Source organism: Chiloscyllium punctatum, chromosome 29, assembly GCF_047496795.1.
Source record: "Chiloscyllium punctatum isolate Juve2018m chromosome 29, sChiPun1.3, whole genome shotgun sequence".
NCBI classification, from domain to species: domain Eukaryota; kingdom Metazoa; phylum Chordata; class Chondrichthyes; order Orectolobiformes; family Hemiscylliidae; genus Chiloscyllium; species Chiloscyllium punctatum.
In genome coordinates this window covers 45,892,537-45,906,963 of record NC_092767.1, presented here as the reverse complement: position 1 = coordinate 45,906,963, position 14,427 = coordinate 45,892,537, and positions in this window count along the sequence as shown.

Below are 14,427 nucleotides of genomic sequence, written 5' to 3'. Positions count from 1 at the left end.
CAGCCTCCCACTACTGTCCTTGATCTGAACTATCCTCGTTCTCATCATTCTCATGTTTCTCACATTCGCATAAAAGGCCTTGGGGTTATCCTTGATCCTACCCACCAAAGATTTTTCATGCCCTCTCTTAGCTCTCCTAATCTCGTTCTTCAGCTCCCTCCTGGCTATCCTGTATCCCTCCAAGGCTCTGTCTGGACCTTGCTTCCTCAAACTTATGTAAGCCGCCTCCTTCCTGTTTACAAGACATTCAACTTCCCTCGTCAACTAAGGTTCCCTCACACGACCATCTCTTTCCTGCCTGACAGGTACATACATATCAAGGACACGTCATATCTGTTCCTTGAATCAGTTCCACATTTCAATGACATCCTTCGCAGACAGCCTATGCTCCCAACTTATGCTCCTCAGATCCTGTCTTGCAGCATCGTATTTATCTTTCCCACAATTGTAAAACCTACCCTGTTGCACGCACCTATCTCTCTCCATAATCAAGGTGAAAGTCACAGAATTGTGGTCACCATCACCAAAATGCTCAGCCACAAACAAGCCCATCACTTGTCCCTGTTCGTTACCAAGTACCAAATGCAATGTGGCCTCCCCTCTGGTTGGACAATCTACATAATGAGTTAGAAATGCTTCCTGGACACACTGCACAAACACCACCCCCTCCAATCTACTTGATTTAAAGAGCTTCCAATCAATATTTGGGAAGTTGAAATCGCCCATGACAACGACCCTATGGCTTCTGCACCTTTCCAAAATCTGTTTCCCAATATGTTTCTCCACATCTCTGCTCCTATTGGAGGGCCTACAGTAAACACCCAATAAGTTGACTGCTACTTTCCTATTTCTGACTTCAGCCCATACTACCTTCAAAGGCAGATCCCCCTCAAGCTGCATTTCTGCAGCCATTATACCATTTCTAATTCGCAACGCCACAACCCCTCCTTTATTACCACCCTCCCTAATCTTACTGAAACATCTGCAATCAGGAACCTCCAACAACCATTCCTGTCCCTCTTCTATCCACGTTTCCGTGATGGCCACAACATCATAATCCCAGTTGTGGAACTATTTTGGATGGGGTTGAGCAGGCGGAGTTGGATGAGTTTGAGGGGGCGGTGTTGGACACGATGTTGGACGGTGTTGGGGGGACCGCTTTGGATGGGGTTGGGATAACCGTGTTAGATGGGGTTGGGTGACAGTGTGGAACGGGGTTATGCGGGGTGACAGTGTTGGACGGGGTCGGGAAGACAGTGTTGGACGCGAGTGGTGGGATGGTCTTGTATAGACCTGGGTTGGCAATGTTGGACAGGGTTGGGGGGCAGTTTGGACAGAGTAGAGGGGGCGGTGTTGGATTGGGTGGAGGTGCAGTATTGGACGGGGTTGGGGTGCAGATTTTGAACGGGGTTGGGCTGCGGGGTTGGATGGGGTTGGGTGGACGACGTTGTACGATGTTGCGGGACAGTGTTGGATGGGGCTGGGGATGGTGTTGGCCAGGGTTGGGGACGGTGTTGGACGGGGCTGGGGGACGGTGTTGGACGTGGTTGGGGGTACGGAGTTGGGCAGATGGAGGTGAACGTGGTTGGGGGACGTTGTTGGATGGGGTTAGGGGAACAGTGCTGAACGGGGTTGGGGAACGGTCTTGGTGGGACGGTGTTGTACGGGGTTGGGGCGGCAGTGTTCATCAGGGTTGGGGTTCGGTGTTGAACCTGGTTGGTGGATTGTGTTGGACGGGGTTCAGGAGGCGGTTTGGACGGGTTTGAGGGGCGGTGTTGCGGGGGCTGTTGGACGGGGTTGGGAAAGTGGTGTTGGTTGGGATTTGGTGCACTTTTGGACGGGGTTGGGGGCGTAGTTGTATCGGATTGAGGATCGGAGTTGAACGGGTTTGCTGGCGGGGTTGGACAGTGTTGCAGGGGCGGTGTTGAACCGGGTTGAGGGGGCGGTGCTGGGCGGAGTTGGGGATATTGTCGCAGGGATTTGAGGGTGGTGTTATATGGGTTCGGGTGGGGAGACGGGGTTGGACAGGGTTGGGGAATGGTGTTGGATGGGGTTGAGGGGCGGTGTCGGATGGGTCGTGGGATGTTTAGGGACCGGATTGGGGCGACAGTGTCAGACTGGGTTGGGGGTCGGTGTCGGACGGGCTTGGGGGGGTGGTGTTGGACAGAGTTGGGGAAAGGCGTCGGGCGGTGTTCGGGGTTGGTGTCGGACGGGTTTGAGAATCAGTGTCGGACGGGTTGAGGGACGGTTTTGGACGAGTTTGAGGGGGCGGTGTTGGATGGGGTTGGGAAACAATGTTGGATGGGGTTGGGGGATGGGGTTGGATAGGTTTGTGGGTCGGGGTCGGGGCGACGTCCGACAGTGCTGCGGGGATGGTGTCAACGGGGTTGGGGGTCGGTGTTGGATGGGGATGGGATCGGTGTCAGACTTGTTGAGGGATTGTTTTGGACAGGGTTGAGAGGGCGGTGTTAGATGGAGTTGGGCAGACAGTGTCAGATGTGGTGGGGGATTGGTTTTGGATGGGGTTGGGGTCAGATTTGGAAGGGTTGAGGGACGGTTTTCGATGGGGTTGAGAGTGCGGCTTTGGACAGGGTTGACGGGGTCAGTGTTGGACAGAGTTGGGGGACTGTGCTGGATGGGGTTGATCAGGAGGTGTTGGACGGCGTTGACGGGGCAGTGTTGGACAGGGTTGTGGGACCGTTTTGTATGGGGTTGAGTAGGCGGGGTTGGACGGGATTGGGGGACTGTGTTGGACGGGTTGGAGGGGGCGGGTGTTGGTCGGGATTGGGGGCAGTGATGGACGGGGTGGGGGGCGGTGTTAGATTTGGTGCAGTTTTGAACAGGGTTTTGTGGATGGTGATGGATGGCATTGAGGGTCGAGGGTGGATGGGGTTGCGGGGCAGTGTTGCACAGTGCTGTGAGGACGGTGTCGGATGGGTTTGGGCGAAAGGTGTTGGACGGGGTTCAGGGTCGCTGTTAGACATGTTTGGGGGGATGTTGTCAGACGGGATTGGGGGTATGGTTTTGGATGGGGTTTAGGAACCGTGGTGGGGAGCAGTGTTAGACGTAAATCGGGGACGGTGTTGGGAGCGGGGTTAGATGGAATGGGGGCGGGATTAGACAGGGATGGGGTGGGGAAGCGGTGTTGGGGGCATGGAGCTGGACGTGGTTTGGTGGACCGTGTTGGGCGGTTTGAGGGGACATTGTTGGATGGGATTTGGGGAGAGTCGGTGTTAGTCGTGTTGGGGGTTCGGTGTTGGACGATTAGGGGATTCAGTGAGAGGTTGTGCCTCACAGCAGGATGCGTAAGTCCCGCGGGGAGTCTCTGCCGGGGAGGGGATGTGTCCCACTGCAGGAAGGGTAATGGTCCTGAAGAAGGGCTTATGCCTGAAACATCGATTCTCCTGCTTCTTTGATGCTGCCTGGCCTGCTGTGTTTTTCCAGCAGCCCATTTTTCAACCCTGGTCTCCAGCATCTGCAGTCCTCACTTTCTCTGAGGAGTGGTTGTGTCCCACAATAGGATGGGTGTAGCCGGAGGACCATCTGTGCCAGGGACGGGTTGTGTCCCACAGGAGGATGTGAAAGGCCTGAGGAGTGACCAAGAGCAAAGATTCAAACAGGGAGCTGAGGGGCAACATATTCCACAGATGATGCTGCATGTACGGAAGGGACTGCCAGGGGCAGATAGGAGAAACAAGAATAACTACAACATGGAAAAGACATTTGGGCAGGAATATGGAGAGGGGAAGGTTTGAAGGGCCTTGCGCCAAACGCAGGCAAAGGAAACTCATTTCAATTCAGGAAACCTGGTCAGCATTAATGAGTTTGGCCAGAGAGTAATGCAGCACAGAAACAGACTTTATGTCTCGGGTTATTGGAGAAGGGGACGATCGAGATAAGGCACGTTTTCGAAACTGAAGTAAGTTAGAGAGAGATGGATGGTAGTCTGGATTGAAGCAGGTTTCAAATGTGTGAAATGATTGGTGAGAGGGGAGGAAAGTACAGAGATAGGAACTGTTTTTGGCTTAGAATTATTGAAGACGCTGATCCACAAGATAAGCCACAGAAACAGTTTGGGAGAGGGAAAACAGAACAGAAAGATCCCAGGTAGCATTCCCACCCTCTCGTGGGAGGCCTGGTTTCCCGTCTATTGTACTGATGTTCACGCAGACAAAACACATCTGGACTGATAACTGGGAACTCCCGATTCTGTCCTGGTACAACAAAATTTACAGTAGGCGTGGTGATTGAGCCTGGGGTGTGTCTGTACTGTGCACCCCATCCAAAGCTGTATCTCTGTCATGTCTTTTTTAGCTGATATTTGGAACCCTCTAATTGCTCTCTGCTCTGAACACCGTGAGTGATCTTACCTCACTGCAAGATTTATTGAAGGCTCCAGATCTCCCTTCCCTTTGTCACTCTGGCTGACAAACCATCTTCAATCTAGCGATCGATGAGACACCCAGCAGTTGGTAAGTCCATTGAGTCAGGAACTTCCTGAATACCTGCAGGAGACAGAGAAATGATTAGAATCGGAAATTAAACTGATACCGTGAGGGCTACACAAGTCGAATGGCACAGAGTCCCACAGAAATCCGGAAAATCCCAGTCTCCATCCCTGGCCTGTACATCCTCATCTCTCTGGAGTGGAGAATTCTGTTGGCTCGGGATCTGGAGTAGTTGCAAGAGTGAGATGCACTGTCAGAGGCAGCAATTAGACCCACGCAGTGAGGGATATCACATGGAGATATAATGAGTGATATCACCAGAGTGCAGGATCAAACAGTTGTGCAGGAATAAAGGGTTTTGATTCATGTTGCACTGGAATGTGCAACCTGTGAGCAGGCGAAGAGATGGCCCAGTGGCATTAATGTGAGACAATTTATCCAGAAACTCAACAAATGTTCTCTGGACACAGGTTCAAATCCCACCATCGCAAATGATTAAATGTGAATTAAATGCTTCAAAAAAAGATGCAATTAAAGCATGTAAATGAGTATTAAACAATTGCTGATATTGAGAAAAATCCACTGGGTGTATTCATGCCTTTAGTAAAGTAATCCAAGATGGGTCTTCCCTTTCCTCTGATTGTACGAGACCCTGATAGCCCCGCCCTCCCGCACCTTGACTTTCTCAAGATGGCGGCCCTGAGGCTCGCGCTCCCTCTTCCTTCAGACAACTGGAGGTCGGAAAACTTGGGCCGCTTCTCCAACAGATACCGCTATCTCCTTACCCGGGCTTGGATGGGTGTATTCGGATTTTTTCACCGATGTTCGAGTCTTGTTAAGACTCTCCGCTCCTTTCTCGCATCGAGGCACCCACACTCCGCTCTGAAGCCGATCGCAGCCGCTACCGGAGAAAGCTGCTCCATGACTCGCAGTCCTAATCAAAGTGACATTGATCATGCTCTACATAGAAACCAAACTACGCGTGCGTCAGAGATTATCAATGAATTTATGGAAAATATTCGTGTCTGCACAGAATCATGGGTGAAAAATTAGACATTAACAATTGCTCTGTCGAGTTACAGTCAGAGATGTCCAGCATGCAAATAGATTGTTTGGTCCAACTCAACCATACCGGCCAGTAATGCAAATTTTCAATCGTTGTGGGTGTTTGAAAAGTATTTTGTTACTCGAGTTGTGTAAATCGATTGGAAATATGTACGTTGTCAGAGTTACATGTTAACTATTTCTCAAAATCTCACATTGATTTATGCGAGAGGTTGAATTATCCAGTATGTTGTGAGAATATTCAGTCCTGCAAAACAGTTTGCTTATTCTGTTTCTGACCAATCCTGAAGCGTTCATTCCCCGAAAATGCTTTGGCCCCGCTCCTCACTCACTCTAGTTTGAGGACCCGCCGCTGCTCGGTCCTCCAGTTCCGCCCCTTTCTCTGAATTGCAGAGTTGATTCAGGCGTGAGTCAGCAGCTAAGCACCAGAAACAAGGGAGGTTGTTGTCAATGCCTTGTGATGTGGTGAAAATATCCCGAACCTTGGACGGAGAGGCCTGTGTTCAATTCACAGCTGGTGCAGGTGTCTGTAATAACAAAGTTGAACATGTTCATTAGGAAAAACAAGGAAAGGCATGAACACAGCAGTAAAAACAATAGAAAATGCATACAATGTGGTGGGGCTATCAATACTCAGATAATTTTAGTATTTACCAAATGTTTCAGGGCCCCAATGGGTCCCAGTACAGACTGTTCCACTCCTCTTTGTGTACAGCCAGATACCACGATTGTGGGGCAAAGTGTTGTGGTGCGATATGAAGGTACGTTTCTGGAATTCCCTCGGTTTTGGAGGTGAAAATAGGTGAGGAGGAGTAGGGTTTTGTACGGAGTTAGCTGTTCCCCTCCTGTTGCAACATCTCATTATTGCCCTGACTCTAACTCGTACATGTTTGGTAGCGATCAGTGTGACTTTGTAAGCCCACAATACAAGACTGTCACTCTCTTTAAGATAGCCTGAATCTCTTGTCGCACTATAGTCGAGACATGCATGGACACATTGCAGTGCTTCAAACTCCATGAGGCAGCCATACTCTCTGAGAGACAGACTTAGTCTGGAACCTCCTCTGTCCTTAAGACCTTATGCACTGATTGCGCTCCTCCATTTCCCCTTTGCACGTTCCCTTTCCTACCCAACCCACCTGCATCACTCCACAATTGGAGCTGTCAAGGGCAGAAGTCTGTGGAATAGCCTCCCTAATCTTCTCTATCCTCCTTTTAAGATGTATTTTAAAATCATTCTCTTTAGTCAATGTTTTGATCATCCATGAACGACCTTAGGAGATTTGCCATTGTGAAAGATTGCATACAATGCAAGTTGTTGTTGTTGTTGCCATACATTAGGAGAAACAGGAATGATACATTCAAAATTCTAACTAGGAAGTCACTGATAAGCGTAGTGTGTAGGCTACCAAATAATTATATGACATTCGGATGGACAATAAACAAAGAAATAACTAATGCAAACAAAAATAGTACGGCTATTATCGTGGGCGATTTTAATCTATATGTAGATTGGCCAAACCAGCTCAGTCAGAGTAGCCTTGAGGAGTTCATTAAGTGTATCCATGATAGTTTTCTTGAACAGTGTGAAAAGGAACTGACAAGTGAGCAAGCTATCCAAGATCTGGCCCTGTGCAATGAGACAGGAATAATTAATAACCTCAGAGTTAGAGATCCCCTCGGAAGAAGCGATCACTGTATGGTTGAATTAGAATACATATGAAGAGTGTGAAGATAAAATTTAATAACTGGGTCCTGTGCTTGAAAACAGGGAACTACAATAGAATGAGGGAGAACCTGGATAAAGTAGACTGGAATCAAATATTTTATGGTGGATGAGCAGTGGAAGATTTTCAAAGACATTTTACAAAGTGTCAGCAAATGTACATTCCAGAGAAACGAAAAGACTGTAAGAAAAGGCATACTCCGCGATGGGTATCTAAGGAAAGTGATAAAATTGAAAGAAAAGCCATACAAAGTGGCCAAAAACAGCATGAAACTAGAACTGGGAAAACTTTAAAGGTCAACCGAAAGCTACAAAAAAAATTTAAAGAAAATTAAGATAGAACATGAGAAAAATAACTAGCACAGACTCTAAAGACATATAGCAAACGTTTATATAAATATATATAACGAGAAAAGAATGGCTAAAGTAAATGCTGGCCCTTTGGAAAATGTGAAGGAGCATTTAGTTCTGGAATATCAAAGTGGAGGATGTTAATATCTTGCCAGTAATTAGCGAAGAGACAAAGATAGGTGAGGATTTGGAAATTATCATTATTATGGAACAGCTAGTGTTAGACTGTTTGGAGTTATCTGAGCTAAAGATAGAAAAGTCTCCTGACCTTGATGAAATGCATCCCAGGTACTGAAAGAGATGCCAGGAAAAATAGCAAATGCACTGGCAGTAATTTTCCAAAATTCACTGGACTCTGTGGCAGTCCCAGCAGATTGGAAAACAGCAAAAGTGACGCCACTGTTTTAAAAAGGTGGACAAAAAGTGGGGAATTATATACCAGCTAACTTATTCTCTGTAGTGAGAAATATGCTTTGGTCTATTATCAAGGAAGAAATAGCAGGAAATCTCGATAGAAATTGTCCCATTGGACAGACACAGCATGGGTTCATGAAGGGCAGGTCATGCTTGACAAATCGTTTGGAATTCTATGAAGACATTTCGAGGAAGGTGGACATTGGGGATCCAGTGGATGCAGCGTAACTTGATTCCCAAAAGACCAAAAACAAGGTGCTGCGCAAGAGGCTGTTGCATAATATAAGGGTGCATGGCGTTAGGGGTAGTGTATTAGCATGGATAGAAGATTGGTTGACTAACAGGAAACAAAATGTGGAGATAAATAACTATTATTCTGGCTGGCAATCACTGGCAAGTATTGTGGTTCAAGGATCGGTGTTGGGACTGCAAATATTTACAATTGATACAGATGATTTGGAGTTGGGAACCACATGTAGGGTGTCAAAGTTTGCATGTGACACATTAGACGAGTCGCTGAATAAAGTGTGTGGAGGACTCTGAAACTTTGCAGAGGAACATAGATACATTGAGTGAGTGGGTAATGGTATGGCAAATGAAATAGAATGTTCGGTTGGAGTAACATAAAAAAAGATTATTACTTGAATGTTAAAAAATTGCATCATTTGCTCGCAGAGGGACCTGAGCATCCTTCTGCATGAAGGCTAGTCACCAGGAACAAAAATGAATTCAGAAAGCAAATGGAATTTTGTCCTACATTGCTTAAGGGATTGTGTTTAAAAGCAGAGGTTATGTTCTAGCTGTATTTGGGTGCTGGTGAGGCCACACCTGGAGTACTGCATGTAGTTTTTGTCTACTTACTTGAGAAAGGAAGACTGGCACTAGAGGGGGTGCAGAAGAGGTTAACTAGGTTGCTTCCAGAGTTTAGGGGGTTGGCTTAAGAGAGACTGAGTAGATTGGGATTATATTCATTGGAATTAAGAAGAATGAAAACTTAAAACATAATGAATGGAATGGATAAAATAGAAGTAGAGAGATGTTTCAACTGGCAGGTGATGCGAGGACAAGAGGACATCATGTCAAGACTAGAGGCAGCAAATTTAGGATTGAATCGAGAAGGAACTTGTTGACTTTTATGGAATTCATTGCACAGAGAAGTAGTTAATGCTAGTTCAGTAAATGTTTTGAAAACTAAGTTAGATTTTTTAAAAATGAATAATTAATTAAGGGATACTGTGGTTCTGCGTTCACAAAATGATCAGCCATGATTTTATTGAATGGTACAGCAGGCTCGAAGGGCAGGACGGCTTCTCCTGTTCCTAGTTCTTAGGTTACCCATTCCTCCCTCACTCGTGACTGTTGGATTGGGATGGACAAAATTAAAATTAACAGATCCCCCGGTTAATGGCCATCAGGTTTATTTGGAAGCAATAGCTTTGCTGCTTCTTGATCAGGTAGTTTTGTCATGGTGTTGTGAGTTTTAACTTCTGTCCTTCACTCTTGGAACTGATTAAAGAGCAGCAAAAGCCACGAAACACTGCGCATGCTCCAGCCAACCATGAGCACCGGGTGATTGATGTCAGCAGCGGACCAATGGAAGGATAGGGGTGGAGCAGGAGGACTTGGTGGGGCGGTTGGTCCTCTGACAAATCAGATTGTATTAGGGGCGGGATTAGACGATGTGATCGTCCCTGAGCTCAGTGCCGACTTCCTGTGATATTGTTCGGGTTGTGTGGTCGGAGAGCTGTCTGGAAGAGAAAAAAAATAAGCAGCCGGAAGCGGGAGGGAAATAGAATTGGTATGGGCTGAGAGGTTATATAAACATTTAGTGCACATCAGAAAACATAAATTTGAAACTCAGAGTCCAGTTTTTGCAGCAAACAGGAAAATCTAGCGATCGGCCAAGTTGGCGCCGCCATCTTTATTCAGGGCAATGATTCACTGGATACGTGCGGCCACCAGCTTTGTAGGGAGCAAGGTTCAGAGAGGCACATATGCAGCCTTCTCTGGTTGAGAGTCCTGGGGCAGGATTTACACAGAGCACATTCAAACCCAGAGATATGGATACTTTTTTCTGGAATTGTTTTGTCATTCATTTAAATGATTTGGATGCAAATGGAGGAGGTGAAGTAAGTAAGTTTGCAGGTGACACCAACATTGGAGGTATTGTGGACAGTGAAAAAGGTTACCTCAGAGTACATTGGGATATTGATCAGAAGGGCCAATGGGCTGAGGAGTGGCAGTTAGGGTTTAATTTAGATAAATATGACGTGCTGCATTTTAGAAAAGCAAATCAGAGCTGGACGCATAGACTGAATTGTAAGGTCTTGGAGAGTCTTGCTGAACAAAGAGACCTTGGAGTGCAGGTTCAGAGTTCCTTGAAAGTAGAGTCACAGGTAGATAGAATAGTGAAGAAGGTGTTTGGGATGCCTCCCTTCATTGGACAGAGTATTGAGTAAAGGAGCTGGACAGGACATTGGTTAGGCCACCTTTGGGAATATTGTGTGCAATTCTGTCTCCCTCCTATCAGAAGGAGGCACGGAAACATGAAAGGTTGAGAAGAGATTTTCAAGGATGTTGCCAGGGTTGGAACCCAAAACCTATTTTCCCTAGCCACTGTCCCTCCACAATCCCAATCCCCCTGATTTACACCCCACCTCATTCCCCACCTTTCAGTTCCCCATGTCTCCCCATGCACACCAAATCCAAGTCTATCTAAAACCAGGTCCATTCCCTGCCAGATTCAAAGTGACCGCACCACCTACCCCCCTTCCCCCACCCCCATACTCTCCAGGCCTGTATCCTCCTCTAGCTCTATACCCCAAAGCCATAGCTCCCAGCCCGAAACCCGATAGCCCTCAGGTCTCAACCCCACTTGTCACACCCCTATCCCCATTCCCCCCGGCCCCACACACCCACAGCTGCATACCATCCTAATCCATGACCAAACAATTCCATAACACTTCGTGCTCCTCGGCTTAGTACCCTCCAGATCCAAAAGCCCCATACCCTTCACTCCATATCCTCCAATACCCTTCTAGCTCCATACACCTGCTAAAGCTGCCTATAATACTCGATATCCCCCAGCCCCATGACCTGCAATACACTTCAGCCTAAAGCCCACAACTATCCCCCTGCCCCAGTACCTGCAACAGCCCAGAACTCTCAATAGCCCTCAGCCCCAAACCCCAAGTCCCATATTTCCATACACCCCGGCTATATGTTACCCATTCTGTCATCTCCAGCTCCATAAACACCCGCCCACCCACACACCAGCGCCACACCCATTCCTAATCCCCAAATCCTCCAGATCCATACCACCAACACGTTCCAGCCCCACACCGTTCACCCCATAACCCCCAGCCCTTTACCCAGCACACGTCCAGTTCACATTTCTCCTGAGCCCATTCACCCCAACACCACCATATAACCCCGGGATACATACACCCTGCAAACCCAGGAACTTCATTCTATCCATACCCACCACCCCACCCGATACATCCCCAGCTCAAACAATAAAAGGTTATAGCGATTTCTGAGAAGACTTGTCTACAGGTTGATGGGAAGTATCTAAGTTTTCTCACTGAGCTGAAAGGTTTGTTTTCAGACGTTTTGTCACCATGACTAGGTAAACTCATCAGTGAGAGTCTCTGGTGAGGTGCTGGTGGTATGTCCCACCTCTCTATGTATCAATCTTGGTTTCTTAAGGTAGGTGATGTCATTTCCTGTTCTTTTTGTCGCAGGAAGGTAAATGATATCTAAATCGATGTGTTTTTTGATGGAGTTCTCTAGGAATTTTCATGCATGTCTTTGTTTCTTCTGTCCTAGGATGCGTGTGTTTTCCCGGTCAAAGTGGTGTCCTTCTTTGTCTGTAGGTATGGCAACTAGTGATAGTGGGTCATGTCTTTTGGTGGCTAGTTGGTGTTCATGTATTCTGGTGGTAAGTTTCCTGCTAGTTTATTCCATGTAGTATATTTTACAATTCTTGCATGGTGTCTTGTAAATGACATTAGTTTTGCTGGTAGTAGCAAATGGATCCTTTAGGTTCATTCGTTGCTGATTAAGTATGTTGGTAGGTTAGTGGGCTACCATGACGCCAAAGGATCTGAGTAATCTGGAAGTCATTTCTGATACATCTTTGATGTAAAGTAATGTGGTTATAGTTTTTGATTGCATTGTGTCTGCTTGTTTGGGTTTGGTTCTGAGGAATCAGCAGATTGTGTTTATTTGGTACCCGTTCTTTTTGAAAATGTTGTATGGATATTTTTCTTCTGCTGTTTGTAGTTCTTGGCTGCTGCAGTGTGATGGATCTCATTGAAATAATGTCATGATACAGCTCCAGCTGTGGATGTTGGGATGATTGCTTCTGAAGTTATGTATTTGTTCTGTGTTTGTTATTTTTCTGTCGATGTTGGTTTGAAGCTCTCTGGTAACTGTACATTTAAATGTCACGTCTAGGAATGGGAGTCTGTTGTCGTTCTCCTCCTCTTTTGTAATGGCAACCAAACTCAACTCAGCCCCCTGACTCCCTTTAATTGTTGGGATATTACTCATGTCCTCTGCTGTGAAGACTGTCGCAGAGTACTTATTATGTTCTCCTGCTATTTCCTTATCTCCCATCACTAGGTTCCAGCATCAGTTTGAAGTGGCCCAATGTCTACTTTTGCCTGTTGTTTGTTTCTTATGTATTGAAAGAAACTTTTACTATCATTTCTAATATTACTTGCTAGCCTACCTTCATATTTGATCCTCTCCTTCCTTATTTCTCTCTTTGTTATCCTCTGTTTGTTTTTGTAGCCTTTGTTGTATTCTCTCCCTAGTTATCCTTTTGTTCCTAATGTATTCATAAAATCCCTTTGGATTATCCTTAACCCTATTTGCCAAAGCTATCTCATGTACCCTTTTTATCATCCTGATTTCCACATTAAGTATGCTCCTAGTGCCTTTGTACTCTTCTAAGGATTCACTCGATCTCTGCTGTCTGTACCTGACAAATGCTTCCTTCTTTTACTTGACCAAACCTTAATTCCTCCAGTTATTCAGGAATCCTTGAATCTACCAGGCTTTCCTTTCACCTTAACAGAACCATACTTTCTCTGGACTCTCGTCATCTCATGTTTGAAGGCTCCCCATTTTCCAGCCCTGTGTAGCTCTGACTGAGTTTAGAGACACAAACTGGATGGAGTGAAGGGCCACCTCTGTTCTGGATGATGTCATCATTCTCTGATTTTCGACTGAAGGTTCTGATTATTGTTGTCTTTGTTTTGAGAAAATGTGACCGAGTGGAAGTTCCAGCTGTTGGTGTGGTCGGTATCAGCTTCAGGTTCTGTATTAGAGTGCTCATTCACGGAGAGAATTTCCCAAATCAGTCAGATAACTGAATGACCAAGGAAAGCTGTGGGATAACAGTGTGCAGAAGAACACATCTTAAGGAGCTCGACAACATGAGGTATTGAATGTCTGAATAGCCTCAGAAAAACGAAGGTCATCGCTGAAAAGAATATCAAAAGACCATTAGATGTTGAGGGGACTGATAGTGAGTGAAATAATGTCAGGATTGTTGTTTGAAGCCAATTTGCATATTTTATATTTCTTTAATGCTGGTTATTCCTTGGATTATGTTTCTCTTGGTCTCTTTGTTCAGATTGGATATATGCTGAGGAACTTAAGTTGCTGCACAAATGCCCTTATTTATGTGGTGACACAGAAACATTTCAGAGACCAGTTAAAGTATGCCGTGACATATCCAGTTAGAACAATAATTCAATTGGTGAATCAATCCAAGTGACTCAGAGCCAACGTTGGATGCAGCAGATAATGGAACGATGAGTCTTCGTGAGGAATGGACTAAAAGGAGAAGGAGGAGCAGCAACATGATAACACTCCTTTCCTCATGGGCAAGGACTGACTCCATCTGACGGGCAAAATGACAGAGACTGGAGGGGTAAAGCCAGTGTAAAGTGCTGTTAGTAATCAGCAACAATTAGTAGGAAGTGGAACAACAAAAGCAAAAGAGGGATTAGATATGCACAAATGCGACATTTATCCCAAGTAATCCGTTCTCAGTGAGTGAAGAGATTAGAAAAATAAATGATGTGGAGGAAGGTGTAATCGTTCACTGCAGGCCAGAGAGGGAAATGTAACGACAGGCTCCTGTCCACTCTTCCTTAAAACGTGCCCTTTTTTAAATATCAATAAGGTCACCCCTCAAAAAGTCCTTTTCTTTCCAGCCCATTTTTATATCTCAAACCCTCCATTCCTGGCAACATCTTGGTAAAGCTTTCTTAAACCATCTCCAGTTTAATAGTATCCTTCCAATAATAGGGTGACCAAAATTGCACACATTAATCCAGAAGAGGCCTCACCAATGCCTAATACAAGTTCAAGATAATGTCAGAATCCCTATACTCAAAGGTCTGAGTA